This window comes from Camelus dromedarius, unplaced genomic scaffold, assembly GCF_036321535.1.
Source record: "Camelus dromedarius isolate mCamDro1 unplaced genomic scaffold, mCamDro1.pat HAP1_SCAFFOLD_117, whole genome shotgun sequence".
NCBI lineage: Eukaryota > Metazoa > Chordata > Mammalia > Artiodactyla > Camelidae > Camelus > Camelus dromedarius.
The window spans coordinates 47,691-60,950 of NW_026989731.1; the positions used below are offsets into that span (position 1 = coordinate 47,691).

General features: G+C 42.9%; 1 long non-coding RNA gene across 2 annotated transcripts in view; it reads left to right on the forward strand.

Moving 5' to 3' along the window:
* Positions 1–13,260, forward strand: part of LOC135320498 (uncharacterized) — a 121,921-nt gene that overhangs the window by 42,671 nt on the left and 65,990 nt on the right. The window contains exon 7 of one of the 2 annotated variants that reach the window (XR_010379660.1): positions 11,059–12,254. The exons of the other annotated variant lie outside the window; for it this stretch is intronic. This is a non-coding gene — a long non-coding RNA (uncharacterized LOC135320498). Of the gene's footprint in view, positions 1–11,058; positions 12,255–13,260 lie in introns of those variants that run through there. 2 annotated transcript variants of the gene reach the window in all.

Genomic DNA, 13,260 nt, shown 5'->3' on the forward strand with positions numbered 1-13,260 from the left:
GGTGGCTTCTACCTGAGCGGTGGGACAGTCAGTGGGACAGTCACCGGGAAAAAACGAACAGATTTTAGGCATGTTTAGATGGTAAAAAGGAAAGGATGAATGATGTCTGTGAAGGTAGGATGGAGTAAGGCCCAGGTTTCTGGGTGGATTAATGAGGTAAATGATGGTCCTGCTGTGCTCTGAGCAGGGAAAGCTGCAGAGGGAGCTTTGGGGGAACGCTGATGAGTTCAGCTGTGGATAAATTGAAAGGCTGTTATATGTGTGGTCTGGGAGCTCAGGTGAGAGCCAGTAGCGAGTAGGGGGAGGGGAGAGAGACGTTCAAATCATTTTGTCTTGTGAGCATACAAATAATTATGAGTAATGATACACTTACGCCTCTATATTCTGGATTTAACACCCATTAACATTTTGTTATATTCACTGCAGAGGTTCCTAATATTTTTTAATAGAAATAAAATAAATAGAAACAAAATAGTGGAGTTAATAAACATCTTAGAGTTGATGTGTGTCCTTCTATGTATTTTGATACCTCATCTGTTTATAACCATAATCTATAAAAAGTTAACTAGTTTAGCATAAGTGTTAAACAGAGGGACGTGACACACAGTTTTGGGGCTTGAAGCTGATCTTCTCGGGCAAATTATGTAGCCTCTCTGTACCTTTGTTCCATCTTCTGTGACTGCCCCCGGGCCCCTCATCACAGATGATTTCCTAGACTAGATGATGGGAGGGAGGCTGCTGAAGGGGCTAAGAAGTGGCAACTGCTAGGGACACTTAAGAGAGAGACAAAAAGAGATTAAAGTCAATAAACTCAGTACAAACAAATACTCTCAAAAGAGAAAGAATCCTGCAGTGTTTTGAGCCACTTAGCATAAGGGAAACGAAATCACGTGGACCCAAAACTCTTGAGCATGTGAGTAATGTGGGTGGGAATGTGTCATCAGAAAAGGGTTGAGAAAAGGTCTTTTGGTTTCCCTTGACGTTTCCATTAAGGATGGGGAGCAGAAGTGAAAACCCTCAGCTTCAGTGGAAGCTGCTGTTTTGTGTGAAACTGACCAAACTTTGGAGACCAGTCATCAGCGGTGCTGGCAAATGAAGAGATTTCGGGATTGGGTGGGGCACTTGCTGTGACTTCCAGGTGACCTACTGGCTGGGGGCTGTGAGGCGGGCAGTATGTTTGCAGGGAGACCCGGGCATAATCCCTGGCTCTGAGGCTGCTGGTCTGACTAGCAGACCTGGGCACAGGCAGTCCTAATGGGGCAGCTCGGGATGTGGCCTGGGACACCTGCCGTGCCGAGGGGGAGAAGAGCGCTTCCCAGAGGGGGTGTCCCTGCGGAGAGTGGAAACGTCCTCCTGCAGGGAAGGAAGAGCCTCTGAGCAGGGTGCTGGTTGCACAGGCAAGACCACCCTGAGCACTGAGGGTTTGGGGAGCCGGAAGTCACACAGTGGCCTGAGCAGCCTTGTTCCTGAGAAACTAGAGGGAGATGAGGCTGAAAAGACAGGCTAGGGTCAGACACTGTGGTGGGTTATGAGTGACAGTAAAGGACTGGTCAGGCAGGCACGAGAGAACCCTGTGGGTGTCCCAGCTGGAGCGTCACGCCAGAGGGTGGAGCTGAGTTATAGACTTTGCAACTTATTAGCTGTGTGACTTTGAGCAAGATCACCCCACCTCTCTATATATACCTTCATCTGTAAAATGACACAGTGACAAGCTCGTGTCATCAGAAGGCTTAGTTTAGCTCTGATCCTCTGTGTCCAGTCCTGTCAGTGCTGCCCTGCAAGTTTCTGCAGTGGCTGCTCTTACCCTGAGATGGGAGGGCATAGAGGGACTTTGTAGCGCCCGAGGGCAGGAAGGGGTTGCTTTAAAAACAGACATGTAGCTGCCTGCAGCTTTAGGCCTGCAGGCAGTTTGGTTGATGGTCCTGGAGAGGACTTTGGAGGCCTTAGCATGTTCATAAGACTTGTTTTCCCTTGGGGGCCGGAATTGCCTATGCAGATTAATGTGGAAAATTTGGGCTTCTGGCAAAGCTGTTTTCAGAAATGGTAATATACATAACATATCGTAGAAAATATAATGCTTTTATTTAATCTGTGGGACTTTGCAGCTGTTGGGAACACCTCTGTTGGCCTGGTCTCCACGGAGGACACTAGGGGTCGGCAGAGCGTGCGGGAGGGCAGGTAGCCTGCAGTGCTGCTGCGGGGTGTTCTCCCGAGTAGAGCACTCTGCTGAGTTGACTCTTCTCTGAGTTTGGTTGCCAGATGAGCAGACAGCAAATTAATGAGTTCTGGTGGGATTGTATAATGACAGAAAGAAAGAGGGACCCGTAGTTTTTCTGGACTAGAACACGCTTTTGGTTCCTGATCCAGTGTGTTCCATTACAGAATTGATGAGTTGTGTCTATTCTGGGACTTGTCGACTGAAAGAAATGTGTAGCCTGAAAGTTTAGAGTTACACTTTATTAGGCGGGAGGACTCGAGGCGGGATGACAGCCTTCAAATCTGTCTGAGGGACTGCTCCCAAGAAGTAGGGGAGGAACTAGGATTATATAGGAGCTTTACAACAAAGACCAGGGAGTTGGAACAATAAAAGATTGCTTTTTATCTAAAGAAATCCAGGCATCTCAAGTTAAAAAATTTAGTGCCTTTGTATGTATCATTTGACCTCACTGGATTCATTCTTTAGACAAGCACCTAGCTATCTAGGGCAATTATCCTGTCTTCTTATTCTCAGTCTGTTCAGAGGGCAGCATTGTGAGTGGCTGTAGAGGCTGGGCTTCAGGTCTGTCCGCACTGGGGGGTGGCGGCAGCCTTGATGACTTGGTTTCAGCATTCTTTGTTTACTGACATGGTTGTAGTATTTTAATTCACATTGTAGTATTTTCATTCACAGACTGATTGTGGATAATCTGGAATCTTGCAAAGGAAACGAGATGGAATTACTGCAGGTACCTTCTACTTTAATAAGCCGTGTGCAAACATAAACATGGAGGAAGCATACATTTGAATTTGGTGGTGTAGGGAAGGGTTTCTGCACATTACAGGAGAACGCAAGGCAGAATATCTCTTCTTTGTTGGCAGGGATGTGGGTCAACCTGTCTTTTCTGTAGCGGTTTCTGAGAGCACTTTATGGTAATTAACAAACATTGACAAACGGTGGCACACTTTGCATTTAAGAGCTGACCTGTGCAAACGTGTATTGGACAGGTGGATTTCATAGGCAAGTGGTGAGGTGGATTGGAGAGAGGTGTAGCCCAGGCCTGGGCTCAGATTCAGGTTTAAATCGCCATTTCCTCACCAAAGGACCTTGGACTAGAGTGTAACCTCCATTAAACTGTTGGTGAATCTGTGAAATATGCATTATAATATTCGTTTCTTCCTGGGTTTGTTGTAAGTTTTAAACAGTATTATAACACACATGAAACACTTAACAGGCACTTAGCAGTGTTTACTGTGTCCTTCCGCCCCGCTTAGCGTGTGTTACAGCTGTAAAGGTAGCATGTGCCTGTTGAGGACGTACTGGTAGCCGCTTGAATAGGTTGTGAATTTGGTGATTTCCTTTAATCCTTGAAACTCTACATGCCATGGGCAGTTATTTTCATGAACAGATGAGGAATCTTAGGGTAAAGAAGACGGTGTAATTTGCCCAAAGTCAGACCATAATTTTGGGTGCAGGGGCCTCTGTTCAGCATGGGCCCCTGGGATTTCTGCCCTCTCCGTTCAGCACCAGAGCCAGACGTGGAGTCGCCTGTCTCCCAGCCCAGAATATCCGGTAGGCAGCAACACAAACCTGGACCTGTTCTGCTTAAGCAAAAACTCCGGAGGGGAGGCAGGTACTAAAGGGATAAATGTAAAAACAGACGACTGCAAACTGTTATCAGCTCAGAGAAGGAAAGGAACACGCCTCGCCGTGCAGAGCTGGGAGCTTTCCCTTCAGGGCTGCTCTGGGGGCGTTCATTTCAGCTAAACAAACTCAGCTCCTGCACCAAGGCATGAAGGCAGGGTGCATGTAACCAGGCTGACTGTGCCTCGTTGATCATATTCATTCCTAATCCAGTGTCAGCTGTCACGGGCACTTACCTAGTAAACAGATGTCGGCCATAATCATCACGCACTTTGCTTGGTAGTTTTATTGGCCCCAATTTTGAGATGAGGTAATTGAAGCTGGGGAGTTTGCTGCATGCCCGTGATTACCTTGGAAATACCCCTACTGGTCTTTCAACCTAGACTGGTGTGGCTGTTACATCCCAGCCCTGTGAATGGCATCGTGTAGCTTCTACCAAGTGGCCCAAATGACTGACATTGATTTTCTTAATCCGTAGGAAATGGTATGTGACAATAAGAGAAAAGGTGGTAAGAAATTCTTTGGAAAACTAGAACAAAATCCAATACTTCCCCAGCTGGGGTAGCGTATCCAGTGTCACTCATCCCACTCACAGCCTGGCACCTCCTCCCTCCCGACTCCGTGTTCAGAAGCCACTCTGAGCCTTCGAAGAACATTTTGCCTCGTGACACTGTTGACTAAGACCTATGACCTCTCTGTCCCTGGTTTACTCTCTCTTCAAGGCCATTTAAATTTTATGCAGGCTCCTCCACTCCGATGTAAGAAAAGACTCTTTAAACTTCTTGATGAAGCTCCTTAATGAAGATCTTGTGAAGGAAACCTAGTCAAAACCTGGGAGGTATGCACACAGTGACTGCATGCAACCTCAGCACTTTGTGAAGTTCAGAATCAGAGGGGTGGGAGACTCAGGAAAGGCTTTTTAAGGTAGAAAGGGGAAAGTGAAAGGATGCAGGCTGTGTGAGACTGAAATATCTCGGTCCCAGCCAGCAAGGCACCTGCGTTCAGGATGGTGAATGGGGAGTACAGAGTTCTCACAAAAAAGAAGTGGTGGGATGGGAGGGAGGACAGATAGATTCTTTACTAGGGAAGGAAAAAGTGGGCTGAAAATTTCCTGGTTGAATAAGAGGACTGTGACATGATGTGCTTGCATTTTGGAGATAAGGGTTTTGTGGGGACAGGCCTAGGAGAACGCTCTCTGGCTGGGGAGTCAGCACAACAGAGAACCACAGAGAACCGGGCTGACCTCAGGGCCCCTGCTGGGGGAGGGGCTGCCCGCCATTTTGGTCCTGGGGGCTACTTCTGTCCCTTAGCTGGGGCCTCAGAGCTCCCTTCACATCCCAGTCCTGTTGATACAAGAAAACATATGTGGGGCATGGGAAGGGCTGTGTCCCAGGCTTTGGTTGAGCCCCTGGAATGTGCCCCACCAGACGTGGGTCCTTGGCTTCATGCAGGAAAGGTTTCAAAAGCAACTGTTGAGTAAAGGTAGATTTATTCACAGAGACACATTGAAAGGCAGGAGAAATTCCACGAGGTGTGGGGGTTGGGTGCTCAGATTAAAAGTAGGTACACACTCCACAGACAAAGTGTGGGCCTTCTCCGAAGAGGGAGAGAGAGTGATGACCGCGAGGTGGCGCTGTGTTGCTGGTTTTCATGGGCTTGGTTGTTTTATATGCTAATAATTAGAAGGAGCAGCCTAAGGGCAAGGGGCTGGGATTCCCAGGGAGTTGGCCATTTCCCACCCTTTGACCTTTTGTGGCTAGCCTTGGGATGGCCATGGTGCCTTGGGGCGTGTTATTCACCATGTTACTATTACAACGGGTGTATAATGAAGCTCAAGATCTGCTAGAAGTAAAATCTCTTCATCCTGAGCCTCAAGGCCTACTGGGGTTTGAATCCTTCACCATTTTGATGTTAATTGCTGTGGCCTTCATTGAATGGCTGTGCTCTGGCCCCTTCCATCCTGTCTCACTGTGTTGACACAGAGAGAGCAAAGGCCGGGCCCTGCCTGTGCTCCTGCATTTAACAGGGAGAGGGGTGTGGTGGGCTGAGGATGACTCTGAGTGGTGAGAAGGATGTTTCAGATTTTCCCACGTGGGACATGGGGACGTGCCAGCAGCCACCGCAGATTTATCTCACGGGCATTATCGCTTGTGTCACTCATCTTTTTCTATTTTTCTTTCTTTTTTTTTTTTTCAAGTATTTAATCTAAATTTAACATCAGGTTTTCTTAGGAAAGAAATTTCTCTTTTTCTTTTCATTGGGGCTCTTTTGGGGGGGTAGGTAATTAGGTGTATTTATCTGTTAGAGGAGGCCCTGGCGGTTGAACCCGGGACCCCGTGCACGCTAAGAACATGCTCTACCACTGAGCTCTACCACCCGCCCCATCATCTTTTACTTTTTGTTTTAGCTGCCAAGAATCTTACGGCTGAATTTCTAGTTGGCCTTTAACACTTACCCTGACTTCATGGCATTCGTTTTTATGAGTTTTCTTCCCCCTGGTTTCATTTAAGTATTGAATCTCCATTTTCTCTTCACTCTAACTTTTGTCTTTTTGTTGTTATGGTTGTTAAGCTGTGTTAAAAATTGTTTAATTTCTCTTTTAGCAGGAGGCTGAAAGTAAATAAATATGTAAACAAACTTATCACACTTAAATGTTTTATACATTCTAAGCTGTTTATTAGTTACTTAAAAACCGAATTGAATACTGAAGTGATAACATTTTAAAATTATTTTTTAACATTTTATAAAATTATAGCTGATTTACAATATGATATAAGTTTCAGGTGTACAATAGTTGCACAATTTTTATTGTTATGCTCCATTTATAGTTATTGTAAAACATTGGCTATATTCCCTGTGTCGTAAGATACATCCCTGTAGCGTGTTTATGTTACATGGAGCAGTTTGTATAAGAAAGTTGGGTAATACAAAGTCTGGGGCGTGGCTCTGTCTAACCCATGTTCCCGGTCACCCTTCCTGTCAGAGCCCAGGCCCTCACTCCTTTCTGCAGGGGAGCACCTGGAGGCAGCCCTCATCAGCGCTGGCACCACCCTCTGAGTGGCAGTGACAGCAGTGACTGTGTGTGGACGTGCAAAGTGTTGTTCCAGGAGCTTTACATGCATTTCTGCATTTAATAATTAAAGCCCTCCTGTGAGGAATCATTTTAGGTTTTTAATGAATAATACATTTTATTTTGATTTTGAGAGTTCAAACTTCCAGAAAATTTACTGGAATAGTACAATAAAGGCTTAGATACAGTTCACCTAAAAGGGCACTGTTTGCCCTTTTGTGTCTGGCTTATTTTAGTATAAACTTTCAAGGTTCATCCATGTTGTAGCCTCAGTCAGTACTTTATTCTTTTGGTTTTATAATATCCTTTTTCTTTTTTTTTTTCGTTTTTTCTCTATTTAAAAATATTTTCATTGAATTCTAGTCAGTTTATAATGTTGCGTCAGTTTATAATTTTGCATCAGTTTCTTGTGTACAGCACAACACTTCATTTATATAGGAACATACATGTATTCATTTTCATATTCTTTTTCAACATAAGTTACTATAAGTTATTAAATATATTCTCCTGTGCTATACAGTATAAACTTGCTGTTTACTCTATACATACTCAGTATCTGCAAATCTTGAACTCCCAATTTATTTCTTCCCACACCCTCTCCCCTCTGGTAACCATAGTTTGGTTTCTATGTCTTTGTGTCTGTTTCTGTTCTGTAGATAAGTTTATCTTTTTGTTTGTTTGTTTTTTTAGATTCCACATGTGAGCGATCTCATATGGTATTTTTCTTTCTCTTTCTGGCTTACTTCACTTAGAATGACATTCTCCACGTCCATTCATGTTTCTACAAATGGCATTATTTTATTATTTTTTTATGGCTGAATAGTAGTCTATTGTACAAATATACTACAACCTCTTTATCCAGTCATCTGTCAGTGGACATTTAGGTTGTTTCCATGTCTTGCTATTGTAAATAGTGCTGCTCTGAATATTGGGGTGTAGGTATCTTTTTGAATTACGATTCCTTCTGGATATATGCCCAGGAGTGGGATTGCTGGGTCATATGGGAGGTCAATGTTTTGTCTTTTGAGGAACCTCTGTACTGTTTTCCACAATGGCTCCACCAAACTGCAACCACAGTGTAGGAGAGTTCCCTATTCTCCACAGCCTCTCCAGCATTTATTGTTTGTGAACTTCTGAATGATGCCTATTCTGACTGGTGAGATGTGATATTTGATTGCAGTTTTGATTTGCATTTCTCTGATAAAGATATTGAGCATTTTTTCATGTGCCTATTGGCCATTTGTATGTCTTCATTGGAGAAAAGCTTCTTTAGGCCTTCTGCCCATTTTTGAATTGAATTGTTTGTTTTTCTTTCTTATCAAGTGTAAAAGGTGTTATATATTCTGGGAATTAAGCCCTTGTCAGTCTCATTTATTGCAACTATTTTCTCCCATTCCATAGGTTGTCTTTTAGTTTTGCTTACTGTTTCCTTTGCTGTGCAAAACCTTGTAAGTTTAATTACATCCCACTTGTATATTTTTGCTTGTATTTCTATTGCTTGAGTAGGCTGCTCTAGGAGAACATTGCTGAGATGTATGTCAGATATTTTGCCTATGTTTTCTTCTAAGACGTTTATAGTGTCTTGTCTACGTGTTTAAGTCTTTAAGCCATTTTGAATTTATTTTTGTGTATGCTGTGAGGGAGTAGTCTAACTTCATTCATTTACATGCAGCTGTCCAGTTATCCCTACACAATTTGCTGAAGAGGCTGTCTTTAATCCATTGTATGTTCTCACCTCCTTTGTCAAAGATTCAATGACCAAAAGTTTGTGGGCCTATTCTTGGTAATTTTGTTTATCCGTTCATTGATGGATGGATATTGTTTGTAACCTTTGTCTACTCTGAATGATACTGCCATGAATATTGATGTGCAAGTTTTTGTGAGAATATGTTTTCATTCTGTTGGCTGTAGAGTTGGCCCGCCATATCTGTAATTTCCACCTCATGGATCCAGATGGCTGATTGTAAAGGGACTCGAACATCCTTGGATTATGGTATCCAGGGTGGGGGGTTCCTGAAACCAACCCCCCGAGGATACTGAGGGATGACTCTACATGTAGGAGTGGAATTGCTGAGCCATATAACTCTAACCTTTTGAGGAAACACCAGACTTCTCCAAAGAAGCTGCACCATTGTCCCTTTCCACTGGCCGCAAATGAGGTATCTCTGCCTCCTCAACGACACTTGTTATTGTCCATGTTTTGATTAAAACCGTCCTAGTGGGTGTAAAATGAGAACTCATTTTGATTTTGATTTGGCTAGTGATGCTGAGCTTCTTTTCATGTGCTTATCGGCCATTTGTGTATTTATTTAAATCCTTGGCAAATTTAAACATTGGGTCGATTTTCTTTGTATTGTTCAGTTGTAAGCATTTTTTATATATCCTGAATACTAGTCTCTTCTTAGATACATGCTTTGCAAAATTTTTCTCCTATTCTGCAGATTGTCCTTTCACTTTAGTTTTTTTAAGCATTAAAACAATTTCTTTACAGGGGAGGTAATTAGATGTACTGATTTATTTTATTTTTCTTGCTAAGCATGCACTCTGTCACTTGATATACCCCCTTCCCCTGTCATTTCACTTTCTTGATGATGTAATTTGTAACAAAAAGGTTTTAACTTTCATGAAGTCCAGTTTATCTGCTTTTTTCTTCTATCACTTGTGCTCTTCTTATTGTATCTAGGAAACCAAAGCCTATCCTAGGACCACAAAGATTTATACTGTGTCTTCTTTTAGAAAGTTTATAGGTTTAGTTTTTACGTTTCTGTCTGTGATCAATTTTGAATTAATTTTTATTTATTTAAAATATGGGGGTCCAGATTCCAGATTCATTCTTTTGCCTGCAGATACTCAGCACTCCCTGCACCATTTGTTGAATAGACTATTCTTTCAATGGAGTGTTGTTGACACCCTTGTGGAAAACTGACTGTAAATGTAAGTTTTTCCCCCTGGGTTTTTATTATGTCTCATAGATTTATTTACCCAAACTTATGCCAGTACCATTCTGACTTAGTACTATAGCTTTAGTACCCTTTAAAGTGAGTCCTCCAACTTTTCTCTGCTTTTTCAAGATTGTTTTGGCTGACCTGGGCCCCTTGCACTTCCATATGAATTTTGGGATCACTTTTTCAATTTTTGCAAAGAAGTCAGCTGGAATATTGATAAGGATTCCACTGAATATGTAACTCACTTTGGGGAGTCTTAGCATTTTTAACAATATTGTCTACCATTCCATGAACATGGGATGTGTTCCATATATGTAGATCTTTTAAGTATTACTTTGATGATACATCAAAATATTCAATGTACAAATCTTGTAAATTTTTGTTAAATGTATCTCTCATTTTATTTTTAATGCTGTTGTAAATGGAAAGGCTGAGCTTCTTGAGGGTAGGACTATATATTAATTTGTTTATTTCTAGGATTTCTACACAGCAAATACTCTAGGTTTATATTTGCTACATAAATCTATCCACAACTCTTCCCACCCCCGTGTTATAAGAAACCAAGACCCAGGTTAAGCTACCTGAACACCTATGTGGAAGTGAGAAATGAGACCCTTGGGTGGGGCTTTGTGAAGATGATACTGAGAGCTTATTTAGGATGGCTTCATCTTAAATTCCTTTAAACAACACTTTTGGTGTAGTCAGATACATTAAGATCATGCCCTTTTGATGTGCAGAGGAGCTAAGACTATCATTTTCAAATAATTTCTAGTGAGAGTGTTGTACTTGAAATCAAATTTGCATCAATCTTTGAAGATATATGTTTCAGGAATTTTGACTAAAGAACACCTGTCTTTATTCATTAATGACAACTAAATTCTCAAGCAACATGTAAGAGTTTGAGCAAACTGCCCCAGCCCCGTAGTGCTGGTTGGCTGCAGCTGTAACTGGAGTCAGTGCTTACCTCTCCCAGCACGCTTGGGCTGATCTGCTCAAAGGTGTTCGTCCAAATGTTTGTCTGTAGTCTGTTGGACAAAGCCATAAAACATTGAGTTAAGGTTGCTGGAATGCAATATATTCCTATTAATATTAAGTAAGCACATATTGAGTGCTTACTGTATGTTGGGAATTGTCCCTCAGCCTCACATGTATATTATTTCACTTAAAACTTCATATATTTCCTTGTTATTCTCACTTTACAGATAAGGAGACTGAGAATTAGGTCTTCTGTATTTTGGATGGAGCTCATTATCAATGACAGGAAGTTGTAAGGAAAAAGATATTGATTCATCCTGAGAAAATATTTTTCTGACCGTCAGCAGTGAAGAGGGTGAACACTGAAGAAGGTGATCATTGTTTGAGTGAGACGAGCCCCGGATTGTACGGAGTCAGCATCCCTGTCCTGGACACGGCACGTGTAGATCTGTGTGGTGGGTGAGGCGGCGAGGCCGCGCAGGGAACGCGGATGCCGGGCCATTGGGCTGTGCTCAGGCCTGGTGGGGCTTTCTCCTAAGGGCAGTGGACCGTCATTGACAGATCTTAAGTAGGGGAGTGGGGTGCTCTCGTAGATCACTTTTGTCTTGTAGAATGCTTAGAAACATTTAGAAGGCTCTGCAGGAGGTGATGTGATGAGTCAGATTAGGGTGGCTGCCAGGTGTAGGAGTGTAGAATTTTCAAGTGGTTTTCAGTCCCAGTTTTGTGGCTGAGTAGCTGTGTCACTTTGGATGATGCACTCAAGGAAGTAAACAATTTATCTAATCAATTGAAGAAGTGATGTACCGACCTCCCAGGACTGCTGTGGCGATCCAGTGAGATAACGTGTGCACAGTGTGCAGCGTGGTCCCCAGCACACAGTCAGTACTGAGTGAGTGCCAGTGAGTACATGGTAGGTCAGGTGTGGGTGGTGGGACTCGGTGACTGAGGAAATCTGGGCCCTGAAGGTGGGGTCCAGTCACATCTGTGAGTGATGGGCCTGAGCTGGGAGAGGCAGGGAGACCTTGCCCCCCGACCAGGGGCCCTGGGTAGGACGGCTATGGGAGGAGCACCGTGAAGTCAGCTCTTTGCAGGTGGAGCTCGAGTTGCCTTTGAGACATCTAAGTGCATTGTCATGAGCTCAAAGAGGAGGTCTGGGCCCGGGCTGTGAATTTTCCTATAATCTTAATCCCTGAGGACGCCGAGGTATTGATCATTGAACGTGAAGACATACTTTACAGGACAAGTGAATAGTATTATCATCTCTGTCATCAAAGCTCACATCTCTTTATTCATCACAAGTTTGCTATTGGGTACTTACAGAGCTCACTTCACCGCCATCCCCTGGGCTCAGGCTCCACAGTAAAGAGCTGGTGAGCCTCCCTCTTTTCCAGAAGAAGACACATTTAGCTGGTAGAATTCTGTACCTCCCCAGACTTAGAATTTTAGTTTGTTTTTTTAATTCTATTTTCTGTTAGCCATCTCCTGACAGGAGAGACGTTTTACCTCATGGGCATATTTCAATTAGCTGTTACTGAGAATTGCTGATCTGATCCATAGTGTAAGTATTATATTAACCTTGTAGAGTATTTATCATTTTTCTGTCTTTGCCCTTTAATTTTGTATGCCCCTTGAAGTCTCTATCCTATTTGGGGCCTTATTTTTTTTAATTAAAAAATGTCTATTTGCAGTTAAGAAAACAAAAGAAAAGAAAAAATACACATGATAGCTAAACTTAGAAAATATCTAGTGTGTTTTCTGTCTCGGCAACGGAGGGTTCTAGAAACTCGTGAAAACCTTCATTACACAAGTTTCTTAAAATGCTGATCAAGAAATAAAACCTTCTTTCTTCATCTTTCAAGCTGCACAGCTAATTGTGAAGAAAGTGAGGGGAAATCCTCAGAAGCCAAGACAAACCAGAAAGCAGGGATTCTGGGTGATACACGAGCCTTAGAAGCCCTGGGGTGCCTGTTGGCTCCTGTACTGAGTTTCAGTTGCCTTGACAGGAGGGTAGGAGGTGAACCCGAGTCCTCTCACACTGGGAGTTGGATGACTGATCATATGTAAGGCCAAGCCCATCCCGAGAAGCATGGTTTACAAAAGGGTTAACTATGAAAAAAAATTCCTCAAGGTAAGACAGTAAGGAAAGTCAATTTTTTGGAAGAGGGGAAAAATAACAAATCCAATGTAAGGATATAGTTTAAAGCTCTTCTGGCATGAGAGTAACCACAAACTCCTGGCAGAGAATCACAGCTACTCCTGGAATGAGAAGCTGTGGTTTGAATGAATCAGTGAGCAGCCATTCCGAAAAAGGCCTCCAGAGTCTTGAGGATCAAGATACTTGACTGCAAACACCTGTCTTCCAAGGTCTCAATCAAATAACCAGAAAGGTTTTAAAGGAAAGAAGCCATAATCATAGTTCTACTTCTTAA